This window comes from Trachinotus anak, unplaced genomic scaffold (assembly GCF_046630095.1).
Source record: "Trachinotus anak isolate AG129_WGS33_773 ecotype Australia unplaced genomic scaffold, CSIRO_AGI_Tana_v1 ptg000032l, whole genome shotgun sequence".
In the NCBI taxonomy this organism is placed as follows: Eukaryota; Metazoa; Chordata; class Actinopteri; order Carangiformes; family Carangidae; genus Trachinotus; species Trachinotus anak.
Window position 1 is genome coordinate 8,088,538 of NW_027273883.1, and position 12,316 is coordinate 8,100,853.

Below are 12,316 nucleotides of genomic sequence, written 5' to 3' on the forward strand. Positions count from 1 at the left end.
TGTTGCATCAATCACATCAGGCCAAATCACGCAACAGCAGTTCCTTAGTGTCAGCACTTGTCTAAACAGCCGTGGTATCTGTGTCATGACAGCCTATAATTTGCCTAATGTTAGCTTAAATGAACGCCATGATAAGGGTTATCCAATCTATGCTAAGTGTCATAATCTAGAGCAGAGTGGCTGCATTACATGGGTGTCATTGCTGTGCTGTTAATGCCTCAGTGATCTCCGCTACTACTAACATGGCCCACAGCCAGGAAAGACGGAGCAGTATCAGAGGAGAGGCGTTGTCTGTTTGACTTCACATCAGCCGATAAAACCTATCACTGTTTCTCCCAGACAACTTTTCTCCAAGATTTCTTTTTTTTTTTTTTTAATTTCACCTCCTTTCTCTACAGTATAGAAAAAGCAAAAGCAAGCAAGAAACTCTATCTTCCCCATTCTTTTTACAACACATGCTGTGTATTTACTGCAGCTCCTTTCATTATAATTTCTGATGTTCTTTATGCATTGCCCAAGAGGGATTTTCTTTTGCGTAGCTGGGGTGCAGCTTCAGCAACTTTGCGGTGCTCCTGGAGTGGCTAGGGGTTAAATAAGTATCATTCAGGGATGCTTCGACAGGTATGGCCACATTGAGAGGGACAAATCTCAGTCCCAATGGGGTGAAAAACTCACGAACCACTGCACTAACCTGCCAACTGTACCTATTGTACAGTTCCTTGTATTTCTATGTACAAAAACCACTTTGGGATACTTGCTTGCACAGTTTCGAGGTCCCCTTAGTGAGGAAGCCTTTATGTGTGCCTTCTCTCAAGTAAGAGTCGCTCCTTTTGCTTTAATTACAGTAAGTACAGCAGACCCCCCAGGCTTGTTTAAACAGATCAACCAGCAGAAGAAAGAAGAAAATGGTAATTAGTCCCATAATGTTGCTGACCACGCTAGTTCCTTAGCACTGCTGAGTTTTATTGACATAAGAAGGACAATAGGAATCTGTATTCAAATGACTTGCTCTGCCCTCGTGTTTGGGTGCAGCTGCTGCGTGTAGACGGCTACCTGCCACTGATTTTTATTGTATTGTTAGACAGAGTGAAATCAGACATGAGGATATGAGGGAGTCGATATGTGTGTTGTGTGTACCTGTTTTTTCTCCATGTCCAAGTGTGTCGAAGCCTGTGGGATTTCAGTATTATGGTGTGTGCGCTTTGCTGTTTTACATGTGTGAATATTGAAAAAAAAGGTGTGTGTGCAATTCCATGTATGTGTTTCTGTGTATGCATATGTCAACTCTCCATCCTCAACTTCGGTGCAATACAGAAAGCTTCTAATGCATTCCATGTTTCTGAGCCAAGAAACTGTGTGTGTGTGTGTGCATGTGTGAGGCAGAGTGAGAGAGGAGAGAGAGAGTCAGAATCACGATCAATACTATTGACCTGTTTACCTTGGTGCCGAGCATACGGGCCAGCTCTCTGGTTTACCACTTGAAACATTAAAACCAGACTATTAGTAATACTTTGGTTCTTCTCTTTACTGATTGGGCGACCTGCACTGGGGCAGTCCACCTAACGGACACGAAGAGAGGCGAGGGAGGGGATGTGAGAGGTGAGAGTTTGGGGGGGGGGGGGTGGTGGTTTAAAGAGAGAGGGAGAGAGAGACCCTGAATCTAATCCTCTTGATTTAAAGCCATCGGGTTTTGCCCATGTCTCGCCGCTCGCCTCTAGACCTGATGTGGTCACTCAACCCTATCGAGCTGCAGGGCATTGTGGTCCGTCCGTCTCTTCCACACTCACCCCCTCTCCACCCTCAGGCGCTTTTGTGCTCCCAGCCCCCCCCCCCCCCCCCCCCCCCCCCCCCCCCCACACACACACACACACACACACACCCACACCACCTCCTCCTTTTCTTATCCTCCTCCACACCACCAAAACAGAATTTCTTTAAATGCTTAATTTTTCCCCCCTTTGGCTTCCTTTTTGCAAGCGCCCTCTCACTTGTTTGTCCATCGATTTTTCATCCCTCTCTAGCCGCTGCCCACCCCCCCTACCCCACCCACCCACCCACCCCTCCGCCTACTCCCCATCCTCCTCCCTCTCTTCCTCTTGCCTCTCCCCCCAGCTCTTCGTCTGCATCTCCCCAGCCTCTCCCACTCTCCTCTGTTGTTGATGCAAACTGATTTATTTATTTATTTTAAGCTTGTTGCCCAGGTAATTTGTGGCAGGTAATGACTTTCAGTGAATCTACTTTGCACTCTTTGAATTCCTTTTCCGACCTTTGCATCATCCAGGCCCATCTCCCTGCACATCCCCTTTGTCCCATTTGCTCTCCTACTTTTTTCCCCATTTCCCGCTTTTACCATCTCACTGTCTCTCCTCCTCTCCCTCCTCTCTGCTCTCTGCCAGTGTATTTTTAATTCCCCTAGATATTGGTGGTGCACGGTGTGTGTGTGTGTGTGTGTGTGTGTGTGTGTGTGTGTGTGTGTGTGTGTGTGTGTGTGTGTGTGTGTGTGTGTGTGTGTGTCTCTGAAGCCCACCTGAGGAGGTGATTGACACCTGGCCCTTTGCTGTGGAGGCATCTCACTCCTGTTCTCCTCCTTTCCCATCAACCCCCACCCCTTCCCTCCTTCATCCCCCTTCTCCAGCCATCATTTTTTGTGTCCGTCAGGGCGTTGGAGGTACAAGTCTCTGGGAGTTGAGGGAGAAGGGGAAGTAGCGGCTGAAGACTGCCTAAAATAATTTGGTGGTATTTTCCTCCTTCACTTGCTCTTTTAGAAACAATGATATCAATTGATCATTATAATTCAGGAGGCAAAGCTAAAGGAGTCCTTTTTCTCACACGAAATGATCTGCATCTCGTTAAGTGGGAAGGTAGGGCAAAGAGGGCGATTCGGGGGTGCTGTGTGTTTGTGTGTAGGTATATGAAACCTCAAGAGTCCCCCACCACCCTCATGCACACACACACACACACACACACACACACACACACACACACACACACACTTGCACCTACACTCCTCTGTCTCTTTCTTTCTTTTCGTCTTTCCATCTTTCCTCTTCCTTGCTCCCATTTTCCCTTGCCCCGGTAGCATTACTACATTAGTATTCATAGGGGGGACTCTGTTTGGGAGGGGAAAGGGGGGGGTAAATAAGGCTTCTGGCTGTTCCCCCAGCCAGCTGGCATACTGAGACTGGCTGTAGAGCTGAACTGGACACTTACAGAAACAAGAAGTAGGTGATGGGAAGAAATAAGGATTAGGGCAAGAAGTACAGGGAAATGATCCAGAATGTTTAGCTTAGAAATAACCTCCATAGGCTGTATACCTTACAGTACAGCATACTTTACTGTGCCTTACTATACAGAATTATGATAAAAGGGGGCACCATCCCCGCCTCCTGATTGCAAACACAACATTATTCCCTAAATGAATGCTTTCAGCAAAGATCTGCAGTATGGTACTCACATTTCATTATTTGAAGGACAATAAAGCAGATTAAAATAGCACAGTGGGAACAAATATACGGCTCCCGACATTGGTAATCAAAAAACAATAAAAGTTTAGCATACTGGGTTTTCTTGTTGCTCCTATTAAAACAGACATAAACTCTGGTCTCTTGCAGCGAGATTTTCTTGAGAGACCCTTGAACAAAGTCAGGAAGTATTTTAAATATTATCTAAGAGAAAGCAGCATTAAACAACACAGTTCTATACTGTTTAAATTTTGCCCAAAGTACAAGGTCCTAATGGATGAGGTCCTCTTCATTGTGAGTGTGATGGGCAGATGTCAGTGCGTGGAAACCAGCTGCCCGGTCCCCCCAGGAGGGGACAGTAGAGAGCAGGGAGACTACATTCAACTCCCCTTTATCCAGGAGGAGGAACAGGAACAGAAAGACCCTCTTCACCTAATGATATCCAGCAAGAAAGAAGAGTTCAGTAGAGAGAGGAGAGAAAGAAGAAAGAGATGACAGGCTTTTTTTAAATAATAAAAACAATGACATAATAGCTTTGGGGGAAAAGGGAAATCTCATAAATGCTAGATAATATTTCCAAATTTCAAAAAGGACACATGGCAGTTGTGCACCAAGTGGTCACACATAGACACACACAGACACACTCATACACACCCTAGTACTTCCTTCTGGCATAATCCAGAGGTCAGGGCAGAATTCATCTCCCTTAATCATGCAGATGAACATGACCTTGGCCGGCCTTGGCACCCGGTCACATCAGCACTCTTATCCAGCCTTGCTTTGCATCTCTGATTGTGTTAAATCATGTTTCCCTATCATCAGCAGACACTGGATGGACAACATCCTTCTCTAAGCACATCCAGAAAAGGATAATTGCTAGGACCTTTTAAAAGCCTTTCAGAAAAGAAACGGGAAAATCAACATAATTCAGATGAAGGGGAATATCGTAGACGTAAAGTAAAGTATGTCAGGCAATATTGGGAGTGGAAAAAAAAAAGATGCAAGAGTTTTAAAATAGTGGGTCCTTGGCATTATTATGATGATGCGTTTAGCCATGCAGAGTGGGCCAGCCCATTGGAGTGCCCCTAAATGAAGAGGCTGACCTTTAACAAGCCCTCTCTCTGTTCATTAGCCACGTGGTGCTTATCTACAATAACACTGCTGAGGAGAATGTGAGGGTAGTGGGCCTGGTTGTAGTCAATGATGCACTACAGGTGGAAACATGACTGTCTGAATTTAGCTCAGGGTATTGGACTTTTACCCCACACCCCCTACAACCCTAAAATCCCCAAAGTCCCATTAACATTTACTACTAACAGTGGCTATCAAGTTAACTTTCAACTTTACTAGTGGAATCATAAAAGAGAGAGTGTTCAAGAAAACAAGATGGAGTGCACTCAGTTGTGTGATATACATATAGTCTATATGCCTATTGCAATCTGAAAGGGTGCAGTACATGTGGGGTAGAGTTTAAACTGAAATGACAAAGGTGCTTTCACTGTAAATAAGCACCTGAATTGCATGCAGAATTTCATACCATGCATCATGTAAAATGTATGATCGACAAGGCCTCTCATTTTATTTGTCCCTCATTTCCAGGCACGGGTTGCCCAGCCCGCACTACCATTAGGATGGCTCATGCAGTGTTTCCATATTGGGGAGATGGTTTGCAAGCCATTTGCTTGTACAGGAATATTGAGGTAAGAGCAAGAGGAAATGCTTTTCTTCACAAGCTGTCTGGCTGAACTCAGTCTCATATTGCATAAATAAAGGAAGAATCTTCCTTATAATATAGCAGTATGTACCTAGTGCTATCTGTAAATGACAACATAGAGTTTGAAGTGACAGTATGCAAGTGTGCAATCTCCAGCTCTCTCCATTGGATTGAGTATAGGCCCAATTCGGGGGGGGGGGATAAAGAACAGAGAGGGGGAGAACAGACACAGAACGTGGTCGATAATGTCAAAAGCGGATGACAGATCTAAAAGAATGAATATTGATCTTGAGGGGGCCTTTACTCAGGCGACCTGTGGGAGGTCAGCCTGTGTAATTAGACCAGTGGAGGTCCAATCCAATGGACTGGGGATGAGGCTGGTGTTGGAGGAGAAGGCTGGAGAGAAGGTTGGAGACAAGGTTGTGGATGTGGACAGTGTATATGAGATCAGTGGTAGTGTTGCGAGCCAACTTTGTGCCAACAATTTCTTTTAATCTTTTGAGTCAACTTTTTAAAAAATCCTGAGTGCTTCTATGCACTTTTATCAGGAGCCACAGCAGTGTTCATCCCTGGTAAGCTGTAAAAAAAAATGTTTTTATATGTAAAAAAAAAAAAAATTAGTGCTGTGCCAGTGGGTTTGTGTGGCGGGAGCTGAAGTGGTAAATGTGGGCTCAGTAAGACATGGATAAGGTGCTGTTTATTGGAGTGCGCTGGCAGTGGATTAAGAGTCCATACAACCCCAGGCTACAGACAGTGGTCAAATCTGATCCAGCTTGATGATGGCGGTTAATGTTTGCTCTAAATGTCTCTATCTATATGTGTGTCTATATTTCAGTTATTATTGTAAATACACATTTGAATCTAAGGAAGTGTGTGTGGTGCCTACAATCACAGCTACACAGATGCATTCCTAAGCATAAATGTGCACGCACATAGATGGATGTACATAAAGGCACAAGCTCAAATGCACTCTTGCGCACACCCGCAGACACACACACACACACACACACACGCACGCACTGTCTCTTTATCTGTCTGGCTGTGGATAAATGCGGGCAGCGGAGACTGAGTGTGGCTGTAATCCGTGTATCATTGGCTTTATCCACTGCAGTAGCACTGCTGATTTAGTGCTCCACAGCCTTAATAATGGGCCCCTGACACACACACACACAGCGCACACAGTACTCCATGTAGTGCATCCACCCCACATGCTTTGTCCTCTCTAAGATGTTACTGCTCACTGGTTGACCCTCAGTTCAGACACACATATGCACACACTCCTGTGCACAGATGTTTATGTAAAGATAAAGAAACACACAATCACGGATGTACTCACAAGCAGTTGCATGAGCTTGCACACTCCAACCCACACGCTCACAGACACACACATCAGCAGCGAAGTGGTTGTCACCGCCCGGGGACGTCTCATGGTAAGGTGAACTCGGAGTGAACCTGCTCCAAACATAAATAACATCTCTCTCTCATCTCTCGCTAGCCCCCCTCAGTCCTTCTTCCTACCCTCACTCTCTTTTACTCTCTTTCTTTCTCTTCAGTCCCTCCCCTGTTCCTCCCTTCCAGTTTCCCTCACTCTTTCATGTGAGGGGCGATACACAAAGTATAAGCATTAACACAAAGGGATGTTAGACATTCTGCACCTCACAATACTCACACATAAACATAGTCTTTGAAACACCTGAGGTCATGCCTTGAAGTACCCTCGCTGGCACATGGCAGCTATATGCCAGCATTGCCACAGTTGCATCAAAGTGACTTTCAAAAGACTTCAGATCATATTTTATGAGATGATATCTTAGATCTTTTCTTGGCCAAAATTGCTTCTTCTTCTCTTGCCTAGTTGTTTCTACGACAGTACATTCAACCCACCTCTAAGTTACGCATCCAGGAATACAATCAGAGAATACAATGCAACATCTATCACTAATAACCTACCACCTTCCCATGTTTACAGCTATTTATATCAGAGAATTCACCTCTTCCTCCTTTTTATTGTGGCCCATATCTTCGGTCCCTTTGCTAGCACTTCCTGTTAACACACAAGGCGTTTATTGATAGGCCATTCCCATTAGTGCTGTTTACCTGTCAGGGCTCACTGCGCTAATGAGAGAGCTTTGGGAAGGAAAAATGAGTAGGGACGGTTAACCGCTAATGGATGTTTACAGCCTCCCTGGATACTACTCTGTTTGCCGCCACCTCCGCTGGTACACTATCACTAGCCCCATACCCGTTCACCGGCTAATTGGTACAACGCTGAAGAGCCAGTCTGGGGCGTATTTGATTATCATGGGATTAGGGTGGGTGGAGAGAGCATGGTAAAGGAAAGAGCCAGATAAGTAGGGGGAGGATTGGTTGTTAGAGAGTGGGGGTAGCAGTTGGGGTTGTGGGCCTAATCGATATTGTGAAATCAGGAGGCTTTGGAGGGTCTTAGTGCAGACATTGGAGTGGGAACTAGATGGGGGTTTTGAAGGGGTATGTACAAGGGTCATAACATCAGCCCTACGTCAAAAGGTTCTCTTTGAGCACTATTAGTGCTGGTGGTGAAGGGTAATTGTGCCATTAGAGCTGTAAGTGATACTAAATGGCGCAGGTATGGTAAAGGAACTACTACGTATAGTTAGCTGGCAAGTGATCTAATGTAAATCTCCAATCAGGCATCTTAATAGCCAATGTATCCTTGAGAAAAGCACCCATAATTGTTTCAGTGTGACAGACGAGCCTAAAATATCTTGGTCCGACCAAAGCTGAGTAATTCGATTTGGTCTTGGGAGCAGACAGATTTTATTCATTTTATTTGCAGCGTTTCTTTGGGTTTTTTTTTTTTTTTTTAAGAGGTTTTTTAGAAACAGTGTTGAGCCTGGGAGGCCAGTTTCTTAATGATATCCGAGAACACTGCCATAAAAGCACGTACAGAGGAGACTCCACATTGTACTGAGTATATGCATTCTATATTGCTCTAGGATTGGATGGTCCCTGGAGAAGATCAATTTGTGCTTTTTATTAGATTATTACGGAAATCTTATAAGTGCTGGATTATCCATGGAAGGTATTTATCTGTTTATCGAATGGCTAAACTCATAACCTCTCTCTTCTGTTGCTCTGCGCGGGCTGGGTTATGTGCACGTGGATGCTGAAAATTCCGAACATTTTTTGATGCCAGTCTCAACAATGTACAGCTTAGATGACACAAGATCAAGTGTTGTATGATAAAGTCCATTGTTAGACGAAGGGGTTAAAGAGACAGTGGAGCAAAGATCCTAACCTTCTTTCTCTAATTCACTTGCTAAATGTCTTTTTCTCAATTGCTTATCGGCTCTGTTTCTTCACTAATTAAAACCACACATGAAACAAGGGGATTGTAGACAGACAAACACACATACGCACACATGCACACACACACACAGAAAGAGAGAGAGATAGAGATAGTTGGAGCTACAATTACCAGGCAGGCCTCTAGTGTCTCATTGGGTGTCTATTAAGAGGGGGGCCTGGCTCATTGTAATGATGGCAGAGTTTAATTACTTCCACCCGGCGCCTGTTGTAAAACATGCTGATAAATGAGCCAACAGGACGGCACATCATTATTTTTCTATAGTACCAGGCTGCTTGTACATGATTATGAGAGTGGGAGGGAGGTTCCCGTACCTGCATGAACCTGAGACTGCATTCGCAGCACAGGGGAATGGAAGAAGAAGGTATGTGTCCTCTCTATTTGCCAGTGTGTGCACATGTGGACGAGCCGAGGGAGTTGAGATATTTGATGGACCCATAAATGCCGAATCAAACCAAACCATGCTAGTGCAATGATATCTGGCCACCCATGAGATAGATATATACAGTATATATAGGATGCAATGGGCAGTGTTATTCACTGAGTACAGGACTACTATTGAGCACTGTGTTGTAATGCAGGATACAAGTGTGCACACACTGTACACAGCATCTCACAAACAAATATACATATTCATAGTCATTAGTTTTACACATTTTTTAGAAGGGGGGCACGTGTGGACCCCCTCTGATTAATTGTGTTCCTCCTCCACCATTATTAAATCGCTGAGGCAAATATCCCCCACACAATAAATCCCTCTTGGGCCATGATTAATCAAAAGGCACACAAACCTAAGACTGGTGGCGGGCAGGTAGAGTTACAGTGCTAAATCATCTTTATTGCACGACGAGCAGGTTTGTGCATGTGTGCAGGATCCGGTGCCAAAGTGGAGTGGAGTGTATGTTTGCCTGCTGGTCAGCCACCTCAGGGTCACACACACATGCATTTTGACCTCTGTGCCATTGATTTGCCAACATGGCCAGGGCACAAAGGTGAACAAGAAAGTAGAAAAATAGACTCTGAACAGGCTCAGTGATTAGACGGACTTGGCGTCAAGTTTACTAGTCAACCCCAAAACTAAAGTCAGGGTTATAAAGCCATTTTATTCATTTATGTACGAAGGGGGTGTGAAAAAATGTTTAACCTCGCCCACCTTAGCTTGTACCATCAATTGGGATCTCTTCAATTAGTGGCAGATCATACTGTGATAATAATGGTTACATAATTAGAGAGGGTACCTCCCTTTCACTACTGCCACATGGAGATTTTGTTAGGGAGCAGTCACATGAAGCAGAGATGGAGACTCTCCAAGACCCTGCTTTCTGGAAACCTCAATTAACCTAAATGATTAGCTGCAGCCATGTAGCGCACCTCACTAGCTTGACATTTCTCAACCAAGCTAATATTAGCATAGTGACTTCATTCTGTCCTGTTGTACTTCATCACTGTCCTTTTACAGGGAGGTCTTTCTTGTCTTATTGACTGAAAATGACAATGTTTGGAGTATCAGAGCCTTGTTGTTTTCGTTTAGCGCAAAAGTGCTGATGCTAATTTGGTGGTTGCATAATGAGTTTTACATGTATTTGATTAATAGGGTGTGGGGCGGCAATACAGCAACAGAGGCTACTGTGGTATGTGGTTTAACTTCACCTTATGTTAAATACTAATTGATTCCAATGCATTTTTAATCACTTAGTAATTGGCGATTACACTTTTAAAACATTGCCTGTTGCTGCTCTGGCAGAATCACAGGGTTGTAGAGTGTGAAGATGGAGTTTAAAGGGCATAGTCTTCTTAGCATCCACAACTAAATGTCACAGTTGTCTGTTAATGTGTCAACCAAATCACATGCACAGTGGTCGGGGGGTGCTAAGTGACAGGTGACCTTGGTGGCGTGATGGAAGACTGGGCTGGTGTTTGAGCCCTGTGATCTTCGAGTGGGAAACCCTGTCTAGTCCTGTCTAGAGATGTATGCCCAACCAATTAGACATGAAATGGCAGTGACACTCACACCCCACTTATCAAAACAGTCTTCAAGTGTGTTCATGAATTCAAATGAAATATGCCTCTGTGCTTGAAACGTACAGACAGGCACATGCAGAATTCAGTCTGTATTTGTATCTAGGTCAACTTGTATAATGATTGTTGCAGAGGTCAAAAAAGGTTATTTTTCAAGTATTACCCTTTAAAGACATATGACCTTACACAAAAAAATCTACCATAACCTCTCTTACTTGTCTTCTTGCCTTGTCAGGTTTGCATAATATCATAAAAAAACTCTTGATAGATATTCTTTTATTATTTTCTATTCTTCCCCTACTCCTAGTTACCTCATGTTGGACAGCCTCCCCTATTGGATGACTCACAGAGGGCCCAGACAACTGGTTGGGTCGTCTGCGAGGCATCTGACCTCCCATACACGCGCCTGCCCCCCTCTTACATATATTACTGGGCCCCACAGTGTTCCATAATGTTCTGAGTAGTCAAGCATATAAATAAAGGTGAAGCAAAATGACTGCCTCTGTCTTGACAGAAGTGCTGAACCACAAAGAACACCTTGAAGGGCATGTTAACTGTCAATAGAGTTCTGTGTAAGCCCCTTCAATTAACATAAAACTAAACAGCTCCCCAGTTAGCCGCTGTATAACCCTGGCGCTGTCTCCCCTCTCCCATTCGCTATTTTACCCCCCCCCAGTGTTGGATGCCGTCATGCAGTCTAGCCGCCGAAGAGGCAGTAAACAACATCTCACCATGTACTTGCACAGAGGCGGTTACAAACACGCATACGCATAATGATATTCTGCACACACACACACACGCACACATTCACTCCCTTACACAAGGAATGCAAACACACTAGTGAAGCTTCTGCACGGTGCTCGCAAATTACAAACCCAAAGAGGCTGGGCTCACATCTTGCACAGACATACACACACTAGAATGCACACACACACACAAATTTGAAAAATCCCATTTACTGTGATGCTACGTGACTGAACATTGCTAGCGTAGCGTAGCTTACCCCTCTCTCCCAGGCCCATGGTAATGCTGCATGAGATTTGTGATGCAGTGGGGAGATGCATATGGAAGGCCTGTACTCAGATCTCTCGGTCATGCACCCCATTAGGTCCTGCTGTTGATGCTGTTGCTATCAAAGCTGAAGTAAACTGCTCAGCAGTCGGCTGTATGCCTAAGCACAGAGACGGAGACAGGCTGGCGATCACACTATATACTACTGTGAGGATAGGCCTATATATCTTGTAATTAGGATGTGTGAGTAGGCTACAGGGAGGTAACTTAAGGCTCACAACCAACAAAGAAGTGTTCTTGTGTAAAATCTGCCTGATTTGGGGTTTGCAATGTGCTGTGTATCTTTGCTGTGTACACACAGAGCATGATATACTGGGTGATTTTAAACTAATGGTGCATTCCTTGTTGGATTTCAACAATAGTGAAGTATTTCATCATGCAAATTCTCAGACTAAGTAGAATCAAAACCAATCTAAAGAGGATAATTTGCCCTAAAGACAAACAGAATGATGAAAATGCCCAGAATGAATGGGCTGAAGGATTCAACCCTCTATGTGTTGAATAGCCCCTAATGTGTTTGGGTTTTGAGATAACATGCAGTAAATACCCACATTCTTCTGCTCATCACAAAAAAATCCAATAGCAGCTTTCACATTTGCTTCCCATCACTGGTGATTCCTGGGGAGGTGTTATTTGTGCAGCACACAACAGTGCTGCTCTGTTGTAATTGTCTAGGTTTCGCAAAGGGCCACTCATCTTTCATTC

At 44.4% G+C, this 12,316-nt stretch overlaps 1 long non-coding RNA gene across 1 annotated transcript in view; it reads left to right on the forward strand.

Annotated features, from left to right (window-relative positions):
* LOC139613353 (uncharacterized) overlaps positions 1-12,316 on the forward strand; it is a 123,643-nt gene that overhangs the window by 90,348 nt on the left and 20,979 nt on the right. The window contains exon 2 of the long non-coding RNA XR_011686731.1: positions 5,061-5,161. This is a non-coding gene — a long non-coding RNA (uncharacterized lncRNA). The remainder of the gene's footprint in view (positions 1-5,060; positions 5,162-12,316) is intronic.